Here is a 13017-nt window from a genome sequence, read left to right as displayed (position 1 = left end):
GAGAGAGAGAGAGAGTAAACAAGCACCTGTTACAGAATGCCCTGGATGTAATTACTTCTTCTCCTCATGCTGAAGCTGTGAAAAAGTGCATTCATCACCTTCCTGTTTGTTGTCCGTGACTTCTACACCCACTGGCGCTATCTGCTGAGTACCTTTTGTAACGGACAATGGACTATATTCTCTTCGGCCTTTTTTATATGAACAGTTTCATCAACACAAAAGTATTAACACAGAATGTATGAACCAAAGTACTGAGTACTGAGCTGAGATGGCTTCTAATCGAACTTAATTTCATATTTAAGTTCCGAATTTAACTAACATAATACACCATAATGGAGAACAATCCTGAATACCTTCTGCATGTTCATCGTTATCTCTAACAGACATGGTGTGCGATTTTAAACACACAAAGGGCCATAGAGTTAGAAGGGTCTGTGCACATACCTGTTGTGTGTCAGCTTATGTTAACATTGTATAAGAAGTAAAATAACGGACCAATCGAATGGGAACATTTTTATGTTAGCTCTCTGTGAAGGCTAGCATTTGTTATTTTTAATCTTTATCATATATTTGGAAATGAGTATAATTGGGTTTCACTCCTGGAATGAATCATTAGAAAATGTAAGGTTTTGTTCAAAGTTTTTTGACCCTTGGGTTTAAATCCCTATTGAATCTCTTGATTCAATAGATTTGGGTAAGATTTACTGTTTTAAAGTATCTTTTCTGTGAAAAACAAAGATTCAATTTTTATAATAAATGCAAAATAACATGAAATGCTAGAAGTTGGCTGTTTGGTTTTTATTTGTGTTCATTTTTATCAGTGTTCAGCTTCAAAAATTGACTCTCATCTCCCTTGTTTCCTTTAGTTGTACTGTATGAAATAGCACGATGGGTTTTCAGATCTATGTGTGAATCTCAGTAGTGTGTTTTTAGAACATTCGGCAGTGACCACAGAGCAAGCACTTAGAGGCAGATTCATCCTAGTGTACACTGGGAGATGGAGCAGAATCTGGCGTTCATGCTGTTCACCCTTCCTCAGATGTTCAGAAACCAACTCAGCCTCCCTCCACTTTGTTGGCGCCTGGTCCTTCCTTTAGTATGAACACTAACACTGACTAGTGTACCAGATAAATAGAAACCAAGTAAGTGCAAAACAGGCAATTCTGAGAAGGTTTAGTAAAGAGGCAGAAAATTGCATTACTGGACAAAATGTAAACATGATAATTTGATGTTTTGGATTAGAAACATTTCTTAACAGGGAAATGGCTCAATGGAAAAGCACTTGCCATGCACACATGAGGACCTGTGTTCAGATCCCCAGCTCCCACATAAAGCTGGATATGCAGATACAGCAGCCTAGCACTGGAATCTCAGTCCTCCTTGTAGGAAGATGAGCTATAGAGACAGGAGAATTCCCAGAAGCTCTAGGGCCAGCTAGGCCAACATAGACATCAGCAACCAGAGGCACTGCTTCAAGAAGGAAAGCAAGGACCGATACCAGAGGTTATCATCTGTCCTTCACATGTGCACCACGTGTACACTCACACAGGAATGTTCACACATACAGCTTAAAAACAAACCTTAAACTCCCTCACATGAATGTACACACACACATAGAAAATAGACGCTCAGAACTTCTCTCTGCTGGAATATCAAATACTGAACCAGAATACAAAATAAAATAGCTCAGATTCTCTGCTGACTCTGTTGTTCCCTGAAATGCAGTCCAAGCAGGGCTTTCCTCCTCTCTGTGTGTCGGAATGGGAAGTGTGGTTTTAAAATGCAGCCGAGGCTGATAAGGCTTTCCCAGTTTTCCAGGCAGTGGGTACTAGGTGTTTGGAGAGCTGGATTCTAGAATCGAGAATGACGGAACCTGGTAATCCCTCTGACTACTTCTTGCTAGTGTTTGCGTCCTCATTTCAAAATGGCTCCTCAGGAATTCAAGGGGCTTGACTGGAGAAGGGAGGATATGTGGGCGCCTCCAGGGCATCATTTGCCTCTCTGGAGCTTTGGCTTTCCTTAGAATTTCTGATTCCTTTCTTGGATTTGTTCCCACTTGGTAACCCCCAGGCCTTCTAGTCTCTGAGGTCTAGAGAAAAACAGATTATCCGAAAGATGCAAAGATACACCTGTATCTCAAGACCCATTGTTTACCTAGGCGTGTGCAGCCACAAGCCAAAGAGATCGTGGGGCGGGGGGAGCCATTTTCAACACAGTTTTTAGAAATACAATCTCTTTGTCCTGCACTGTCTCCTTCTCCTCTACACATGATTTATATGCTTTTCTGGTTCTTGATTAACAGTGATGTTATAGAATCTGTAACAGATTTTTAAAGTATGTAATATCTTAAATTTTGTATGCTTGTGTGTGGTGCCGATTTTTAAGGGCTCTGCACAGATCATTTTATTACTCTCTACCTCCCTCTGGTGCTGAGACAAAAATAAATCAAATAGGAACAGTGCCCAGAAGTGCTCTAATAAAATCAGTTTGGTTCTGGGTTCTATTTGGGGAAAATAACATTCATGCTTACTTTACCTAACAGAAAATGGTGCTTTCCATGAACCCCAAACTGCCCAGTCAGCCCCATTTCCTCACTAACTGTTCACTTTGGAACCTTCTTCAGCCCAGCTCTCTGCCTGTCCAACATTTTACCCCTCCTGGTAATTTCTCACGCAATTTGCCAATTACAGCAGCATCGCAGACCTCGCCTCTAAGCACAGGAGAAATGCTTCCCAATGGTTTGCCAATGTGCACAATTACCTTGGCCAACGTTTGCGGCCATGGAGCAAGGTCCTCGAGTCCAAATGTGCAGACCACCAGCAAACTTAGGAAGCAGCCCTGAATGGGAGCAGTTGTTTCGGAGTCCAGCCTCTTTCCTGATGTGGTCATTAAACCACAACATTACAATTTCCTGCTCATATTTTGTTTCACTTTGTGTTGCTTTTGTCAAATGCAGCCTCAGCGACTCCGTCTCAAATGAAATATGTAAAGAAGGTCGCGTTCAGTGCCTACCACCGGGACCAAACCCTGTGTGGGTCCTGTGGACCATTAAGAATTCAGCACCCTTAAAAAAAAAACATAATTTGAATAATCAATATAGATTTGGTAAAGGTGGAGACACTGGTTTTCTATTAATAAAATTCATGGGCCTTGATGTCAACTATTCCCCAATAAAATTCTGTAGAGGAACAGGAAGATCAATGGGGATTGGGACTACAGGGAGAGACAGATCTTACATCTCAGCAGTTCCCTCATATATCCACAGCTGGCAAGCGCTTCCCAGGCCTCTCAGGGAAGCCCATCAATGGCTGGATCGCTCATCTTTCCTCCCCCAAGCACTTTACCTTCTTTGCTCCCTCCTTTCCCTTTCCAGATCATACTCCCTCTAATAATATCTCTACCCTTGCTCCCCCTACTGTTCATTCTTGCCCAGGCTTCATGTTCGAAGTTTATATATCCCTCACCCATCACCAAATCTCATCTCCAAGAATATTAAGTACATATTGTTCCAAGGAGGACACTTTAGTTTCTGCTCACAAAAATTAGCATCTCTCATTTACCAACATTCTTTCTTCCTAAACGGTAATTCTTGGCCACATTTTCAAATCCGAAAGATTTACTATGTTGAATGGGATCAGGGCCAATTTCTATGCCTTAGTCTGGTAACCTAAGGAATTACAAGCAAAAGGCCAGAGTTAACCCATATCCCCAATTATTCTAATGACATTTGGCCCTCTTGCAGATTAGCAGCCCCAGGCATCTGACAAATGTACTGACCTTTAGTTCAGCCTGGCCTGGCATGTGAGTACCTTGTTCCTGGCTGCGACTACGTCTTTCTCAACAGGAATTAGCAAGCACCTAATTAAAGGGCTATTTCCCGCTTGAAATGTTTCACAGGTGTTAAGGAGTAAGGGGGAAAGGTTTCCCTCCTGGAGTTACAGAATTACACCACTAGGGGGGACCAAACGCCACCTGTCTGAAAGGAGTTTCTTTCCATTGTTTTCCCCAAAAAGGTTGGCTTGGCACCTCGTCTTTTTGTTGCCGTAATAACTCATAAAATGTCCCTCAGACCCTTTGAAAAGACAGCAGTTATCTGTCACTTTTCCAAGTTAAGCTAACCTTTTCATAGTAGATACTGAACCTTTCTTGGGCAGTTTTCTGTGCAGGGAAAACTCAAATAGCCAAATGCAGAACTGATTCAATCCACATGACAGGACCTGAGGAAAAGTTGCTGGACTTCTCTCCTGGCAGAACAGTGTACCCTGTGAACCTCGTTCTTGACTTCAAGTTGAGAAAAAGATACGAGTCTGGCCATTTTGTTCAGCTTCCTTCAGCTTAGAGACCACACAGTAGAGACAACGTGACATAGTTTAGCACGTGCTATAGGCGTTCTCCACTAAACTCCTTTATGTGTGTGATCTCAGTTTACCCAGTAACATAATTTGGCATGTTTTCCTAATATTACAAGTGAGAAAACAGCTTGAAAAATTATACCCATCCTGAGGTCTAACAAGTTCAAAAGCACAGCCATAGTCAACCTACAGGTCTGCGCAGTCTGCTTCTGTGGAGATGTAGATGAACATTTGGCTTCAGAACTTTCTCCTTTGGTCCCCCACCTTGGTGTTTTGAAAACTCTGGTTTTCAGAGCTCAGTGGTCTCTTCCAATTACTTTAATGGCTACCGTTTCCTCCTTTTCCATATCCTAGCTTCTGCCTTCTGAGCCCGTGAATCACCTCTTGACTTCCTCATCACCCTCTAATTTAGTTCTATAGTCACAGAACTTGTCAATGGGAAAGAGCTGTAGAAGGTTTTCAGAGAAGGAAAGGTTAGTGGCTTGGGATGACAGCCCTCCATTGATGGAGGGAGTTGGTACCTAGGTCTGCACTTCTGCTGAGTGCTCCTTTTGCTCTGCTGGGCTGACTCTGAAAAGCACAGCTAACATACATTTATCCAAATCCTCCTGTGTGGAAGAACCCGGAGTAGCAGCCATATCTGCCTGACTTCGGGTTTAGAGTATTCCCCAGCACTCTGCGCTCATTCCAGTTATAAACTCCATCTTTGTGATAACCTCTTCCTGTGCACACTGCATTGCTAGATCAGAGCACCTTAGGCTCTTGTCCCCATTTCACATATAAGCAAATTTGGCTCCAAAAGACACCTCCAACAGTTACCATTATTGAAAACTTCTGAAGAACCTTCCATAGGCTTTAATAATGTCAGTAATGCTTAAAGCACATTAAGCAGGCATGCATTCCACTTTATAGGTGAAAAATAGATTCATGCAACTTAACTTCCATACCAGATTATATGTTAGATTACATGAAAGTCCATGACAGATCCAGGTTCTGGTCAAGAGGCCTCCACTAAATCTCTACTTTTTATATACTATAATACTGCCAAGGTCATATGTCTAGGAAGTAGAGGGGGTTTGAGCAAATTAGTCTTCTATAATATGTGGAATTGAACTGAATATTATGGAAAACAGTTGATGCAGAAGTGTATGTCAGTATAACCACACAGTTTCAAACACATTTTTAGTATAAATATGTCATCCAAATGACTATTTTTAAACTTTGCACATTTTTGAGCATGCACACTTTTAATGATTTAACCTATCTAAATCTATAAGCACATTTGCTCCTTTTAGAGGGTTGGACAGACACAAAGAGGTAAGGTAGCCTAGGGACCCCAACCTATTGAGAAGGTTGATAACACTCTGGTTTTCTTCCAGTTGCTGAGGCGGCTCCCAGTTTGGGTTTTATTGGGGAGTGGAAGTTACAGTTTAACTCCCTGAAAGCCCTGATTTATTATAGGAAAACTCTGGCAGACATTCTAGACTTGCACACTAAATTCCTAACACAGCACTGCCACATCCATTCCTTCCACTGCAAATTTAGATCTTTGGAGCCTGAGGAGGAGGGATGAGTTCACTGTCCTTATTGAATGCATGCTGTGTTCCAGATAAGAAGCTGTGTTCCTGGCAGAGATGCTGTTGTGACCCAGGTTTTGCCTCTGGGTGACTGCTCTGCTGAGCACAGAGAAAAGCTTGGCCCAAGCTCTCACATCAGCCACCTTGCAGCCCTGTCTCACTGGGCATTCTCCCCAGGGTTCTTCAAAATGCTGGCACTTTGAGGCACACAGCACGTGAGGCCACCACATGTCAACTGGCTCAGCTCTCTCTGAGGCTCCCTTATACCAAGGGACTGCAGTTCTCAGGCCCCCAGCCCCTTCCACTGACCTCTGCTAATGAAAGATGACTTGCTGTGATTGATCATATCCTATTGGCTGTTTTTTTCTTCTAGAAGATGAAAGAAACTGGTCCTTTTTCCCTTTCTGGTGGAAAATAGAAATCCTCTGGCTTAACAGAGGGTATGCATAGAGGTGTTTTTTGCTTGTTGTTTTGGTAAGGCTAGAAGTGAGTTAAACGATGTGGGTGTTGGACCAAATAATGAGTCGAAGGCTCCAGCTGGGCCAGTCATGAGACAGGCCCAGGGGAAAGCAACGTGCTTCTCAGGGTGAGCTGTGGCTCAAGGAATCTGACCATATTGAGAATGATAGAGGTTGTTTCACAGAGGAAGAAAAAGGTGGTAATTGTCACTTTTGACCACCCCCCCCATTTCCAGGTTGGCCTTACCTGAGGGCATGGCCAGGGTCCCCCACCTGATTCTCATCAGCCTAGAGAGCAGGTGGGCCTGCTGTTGCCTAGGCTGCCTGCCGACTGACATCTTCTGATCATTGCAAAATGCTGAGTGGGAAGTGCTGATGATGGTTAGGACTGAGTAATTTTCTTAAGAGTTTGCGTGTCATCCACTTCTTTTTTCAGCTTTTGAAATGATTCACTTTCACGACACATGAACAAATCTTTTCACTGAAGAATCCGAAACAAAACAAGTGAAGGAGGATGGAATCATCTTAAAGGGCTGTTTTTCAGCACACAGTAAAGAGAAGACATTTAAGATGAACAGGAATACAGCTAGCAGCTCCTTTGTGGTGCTTAGGTTGTTGGTAAGACAACTGTAGCCGGGGTTAGCTTCTGCCTAGATGTAGTGCCCATCCGCCCCCTGTGTCTGGCTCCAAGGGTGGGCTGTGCGCCACCAGGCTCTTCTGCTGTGCAGGGGGCCTCCTGCAGTGGGTGCTGTATACTTCCTCTGTGCTCTGATGCTGAGGCCAGGATTGTCTGAGGCCTAGGCCTAGATTCCAGTGGATCTAGAAAAAGATCACTGTCCTGTGACCATGTGATGGTTAATTTCAATGGTCAATTGGATGGGATCCAGAATCACCTGGAAGATGGGTCTCTGAGCATACCTTTGGGGAATTAGCTTGATTAAGCTAACTGAGGTAAAAAGACATGCCCACTGTAGGCAGCAGCATTCTCTACACTGGACCATGGACTGTGGTAGAAAGCAGGCCAAGTGCTGTCTGCTTCCTGACTGCCGGTGCAATGTGATCAGCTGCTTTAAGATCCTGAGACCTTGATGCCATGATGTATGGTACTTGGAACTGAACAGAGATAAACCCTTGCTTTCTTCCTCAACTTGCTTTCATCAGAGTGTTTTATCACAGCAATAGGAAAGGAATGTGAAGCAGACAGCCTGGGTGGAGGACACTTGTCTCCCTACTGAGTTAGAGTGCTGTTTTCACCAATTATTCTTAAGTTGCCTTCTGTCTCTGAGCGTTCGTTTCCTGTTCCGCAGTTACAAACTCTCTCTTACACATACTGAGTACCTGCTACTACCCATGAACTTCTTTAGGGATTGAGAATACAGTGGGGGACAGTGAGGACAGATGAGGTCCCGTCTTCATAGAACATACTGCACAGTCCTTAGGAGGCTCCACAAGGCAATGTACACAGACACTCTTGGCATCTTCTCTGGCTCTAATGCGTGCTTACTTTGTGTCCATTCTAAAGTGTTTCCCTCTAAAAGACAGGAGGGAAACTTTAAAAGTTTAGAAGCCACTTCCGCCTTGATCCCTGCACATGCATTCTTCCTGCCTAGCAGGCTCTCCCTTCCCTTTGTTCATCCAGTTGGCTGTAAAAGGGTCATGTTCTCAGTTCTGCAGCGCCTTCATGACCAGGTCCAGGCTGTCTTTGGTTCCCTGTTGTATGTTTCCATGACAACTAGCACTGTGCTTTGAGGTATGCATCACATTGGTGATTATTTGATTAATGCTTTAGTCAGTATCCATTTCTGTCAGAGCCCAGCTTTGGGATGCTCTGTAGATATCTGACTGTCCAACTGGCTGACACACCTTAAAGGAATATTGCCCTCCAACTAAGAAAATTGCCATGATGGAATGAGGTTTCAAAGAAAATGTTCCCCATAGGCTCCAAGCATTTGAATGTTGACCCCAGTTGATGGCGCTCTTTCTGGAGGTTCACCACTATGGGTGTACCTTGAGAGTTTGTCACCTTGCCCCACTTTGAACTTGTTCTTTCTGCTTCTTGTGGCTGCTTGGAGATGTTAGTGCTCACCTTTCTGCTCTAGCTGCCTCTCTGTCATGATAGAATCTTTTCCCTCTGGAAACATAAGCCAAATAAACTCTTCCTTCTATTAAAAAGAAAATTGCAATGAACCAGAAAATATAAATCAGGCTCATGAAGAACAGTGGGATCTTCACTCATTACTCTCTTCTCCTACCATGGTGAGGGTGATAGACAAGAAATGACTGAAAACAAGCAGACCATGCCTGAATCTCCCTGGAAGCAGCAGGTAGCCAAATCAGGGTCGAAAGGAAGGCTTGGTGGGTACCCATTATCAGAAAGAGCTTACCCAGTCCCCACTCAGGGGGTTGCTGGAAACAGGGTGGCTGGAGTCCTCTTTGGTACCACAGTCAGAGAGCATGAGATCTAGTATCTTGTAACTAGAGGCAGTAGAAGCTTGACAAAAGTAAAATCCATGGGCTGGAGATTTAGCTCAGTGGTAGAGTACTTGCCTAGTGTGTGAGAGACCCTGGATTCAATCCTTAGCACTAAAAAAAAGAGGAGGCTGGAGAGATAGCTCAGTGATTAAGAGCACTGACTGCTCTTGTAGAGTACCGGGGTTCTATTCCCAGAACCCACATGGCAGCTAACAACCATCCTTAACTCCAGTTCCAGGGGATCCAAAGCTCTCTTCTGACCTCCATGAGCATTGCACGACACAGGTACACATACATACATGCAGGCAGTTCACACACACACACACACACACACACACACACACACAAATAAAATATTTGGGGAAAAAAAGGAAAGGAGGAAGAAAGGGAAGAAGGGAGGAAGGCAGGGAGGGAGGGAATCCAAGGCCACAAGACTGGAGTGGTAGCAGTAGCAGAAATGTGACCATGTTGCCATAGCACCCTGATGTGAAGAGGCTCTCAGCCCTAACACTATGAGGATGAGACTTTGGCCAATATACAGCCCTTTTCATGTGGCTCCCTAGAAATGCAAATGCACTTTTGTGAGGTATGGGATTAACAATACATCAGTGTGACATGACCACAGTAGATTTCTTTGGGCTAGAATCAAGTCCTACAGGCAGTGTTGGGACTTCACATGCTGGAGCTGCAGGACAAGGCTCCTCACCATGCCTTCCCAATCCATACACCTCTGTCCAGGCCATGTCCTTAACCAGAAGTCCCTTCCTCATGTAAATATCTGTCAAAGTCCAATTCCTTCTTCAACACTAGGATGAAAGTCCCTTCCTCATGTAAATATCTGTTAAAGTCTAATTCCTTCTTCAACACTAGGATGAAATGCGTGTACCACCTCTGACTACCTCTCTTCCCTCAAATTGGTGTGAACAGCTTTGATTCCCAACACTAGTAACAGTAGTATGGATATCTATTTATTTGTCCTTCAATAAACTGAAGGGAGAAACCAAATCCTGTTCAAACTTTTATCCTATTGGAACAATATAGTACCTAGCACATTGTAGGCATAGGAATGAATGGAGAACAGACGGATTGGCCTTGGTAAGGGGGTATTGTAGCCACTGGATCAAGCAAAAGGCATCAGAGCAAGCGCATGTGCCAGACACTACTAGTAGAGACATTTGAAGATAGACTGTGAAAACAATCAGAAGCCAGGAAAGGTTTATGTGGGGTAAATGGCATAGAAAGTCATCATCTGGTACCCTCTTTGATGACACTGGTGATAGGAGGAGGCTAAAGAAAGAAATCTTATTACTGTTCTACAGATGAGAAGACAGACTGTGAGAACTTCAGTGGTTTGTCAAAGGACACATGGCCAATAAACAAAAGAAGATTCAGAATGCAGACAGGATTTCAGAGTTTATATCTATAAACTGTGTGTAAAGTCGCAACCGAATCTATAAACACCACCTTAAACAAGACCCTTTAGATCTTCAGGAAACATTCTTCCAAGCTGTGTGAAGTTTGACTCCAGCATATCACTAACCCTCTCTGGGCCTCAGTTTCCTAGTCTATAAAATAAGTAGGTTTGAGCTGAGTGACCCTAAGGCAACATGTAGGCACTGTGATGCCAATTCCTATAGCATAAGAAAGAATTTCCTAACATGGGAATCATCTGGATCAGAATGTATGTGCAGGACCAGTGAGATGGTACAGTGGGTAAAGGCACTTTCCACCTAAAGATGCAAGCCTGACAATCTGAGTTTGATCCCAGAACCCATGTAAAGGTGGAAGGAGAAAGCTTCAAAGCTGTCCTCTGACTTCCACACAACCGTTCGGGCATGTGTGCCCAAATTCATGCATTATATGTATATGTACACACACTTGCAATAATAAATACTTTTTAATTGCAGGCTTATTTGCCCTGAAGGATTTTCATGGATTGCCATCATGACTCCAACACACCACAGAAGCTGAGAGATGTGATCTTAGAGGCCAGATCACTCTTCCCTAGTGAATACTTCAAGTAGATCTATACCATAAAGTAGATTTTTCTAAACTCACTGAAAGTTTCTGTTCATGTGAATAGTCTACTTAAATCCAGACCAAGTTTCCACTTGCTCTCCATAATCCACAAAGTCATCAAAATAAAAAGTAGCTTTGCATTTCCAGACTGCAGCATCACTTCCCAGGCCTGCTTACCTACCACATACCTATCAGTCATGCCATGTGTGATGTTCTGATATCAGCCCCGAGCCTCGGGTGGAAATGTCTGGGTCCAGAATGAACTTTGAAATGTTCCTTACCATATGCTGAGTCACATCCTGTTGTCTTGGATTTTTTTAATCCAATCTGTGCAATAATTCCTTTGATTTGGCTTTTATGTGGAATGATCTGCCCAATGCCGTTTCTCTGAAACATTCAGAACAAGATACAATCTCATCTGAGTCAGCTACATAGAGTCAACCTTTCAGAGCATAAAGAAACATCTGTCCTCCATCTGCAGGGCCTGAAAAACAGGACTTTCCACAGAGTACTTTGTAGGACACTAATGCTTTTAAAGGGCAAGAAATCCTTTTTTGACTAAAATCCTGATAAATGTCAAACAGTATCTTTTCATCTTGCACATCATTTTTCAAAGAGCATCCCAAGGCCACTTCAGCAATTGGTTTAATGAGAACGTAAGCTCCAATTCAGCCAGACACTACTCAGACATTGAGTACATCGAGTACCAGCTGTATGATCATATAGTTACTTAACTCTGATATTCCTTGGATAGGGAAAATAGAGGAAACACTGGTGTCTTCCCTAAGAGATAGTATTTTCTAGAAGGATGGCACATAGTACAGCACTAAGTAAGTACCAGCTGTTCCTCTTTTGAAGTTTCTGCTGTTAGTATGAGAGGTAGAGTGGACAGATTCCCGATGCAGGTATAAGAACACGGGATTGGGGACTAGAAACCTGGAGTTTGGACCTCACTGATGCTGCTGCTACTTAGTCATAGGACACTGGGAGAGTCACCAAATGCTTTCCAACTGGCTTCCACATCTGGAAAACAAAAATAAAAATAAAAGCAGCTAACTCACAGATAACAGCCGTCAGGTTGAAGTAAGGTGAATCCTATGAATTTACTTGGCCAATGCCAAACTCTAAGAATTCATTGTTGTGCTATCATTTGTGTTGTGAATCAAGGTTTTGTGTCCCCTGGGGATTCCTATGTTGAAACTGAAGCTCCAGTGTAATGGTATTAGGAGGCAGGGCTTTGGGGAGTGTTTAGGATTGGAGGTGTCACGAGAGGAGTCCTTTTTAAAAAATATTGTATTTATTTTATTTGTATGAGTGTATTGTCTGTATGTAGGTTGGTGCACCCATGTCGTGCAGTGCCCTTGGAGGTCAGGAGAGGGTGTCAGGTCCCCTGCCATGTGGGTGCTGGGAATCAAACCTGGGTGAGAGGAGTCCTTTAACTTGAATTTAGTATCCTGATAAGAATAACTAACAGCTCTTTCTTTCTGTCAAGTGAAGAAAGAAAGAAAAACAACCCACTACAAGCAGGAACTGAATGTAGCGAGCCTCTTGATCTTACACTTCCCAACCTCTGGAACTGTAAGAAATAAACATCTGTTCTTTAAGCCACCTGGTCACGGTAACAGTGCTTGTTATGAAGCCATAGCTGACCAAGTGAGACATTGATGACAACACCATTACTGGAAAACATCTGTTTTTTTTTTATTCCAAAAATTTTCATTTACAGTAATCATGGTGATGAGTTCAACTAATTGTAATTAATTTCCACCCAGTCACAGCAGATAGGGTACTCTTGATGAGCTGGGTCCTCTTGCTTCTCAACACTACACTGTTATCACCATGTACTTGTCTCCCAGACAGCCTCTGTAGACATCTAAATGCATGCTGGACAAATGCCAGTGTGTCTGAGGAGATGCTCAACTATTGGTGTTGGATTTGATCCTATAAATGCTGGTTTTCCCAGTCCCATCTCCCTTGCATTCCAAGAGCATTAAAAACAACACTCAGCTACTTCCTACTCACTGGATTACTTTGTCCTTTCCTTAGGGTAGAAGTCAGTGGCTTGGGATTTCAAAAGCAGCTAGGCTTAAAACTGGATCCCCCACCTCAACTGTCCAGACACACTGTCTTTAGCAGGTC

Source organism: Nannospalax galili, unplaced genomic scaffold, assembly GCF_000622305.1.
Source record: "Nannospalax galili isolate Female #2095 unplaced genomic scaffold, S.galili_v1.0 scaffold1646, whole genome shotgun sequence".
Taxonomy (NCBI): domain Eukaryota; kingdom Metazoa; phylum Chordata; class Mammalia; order Rodentia; family Spalacidae; genus Nannospalax; species Nannospalax galili.
The sequence above is the reverse complement of the archived record's forward strand: the minus strand, read 5'-3'. Positions refer to the sequence as shown.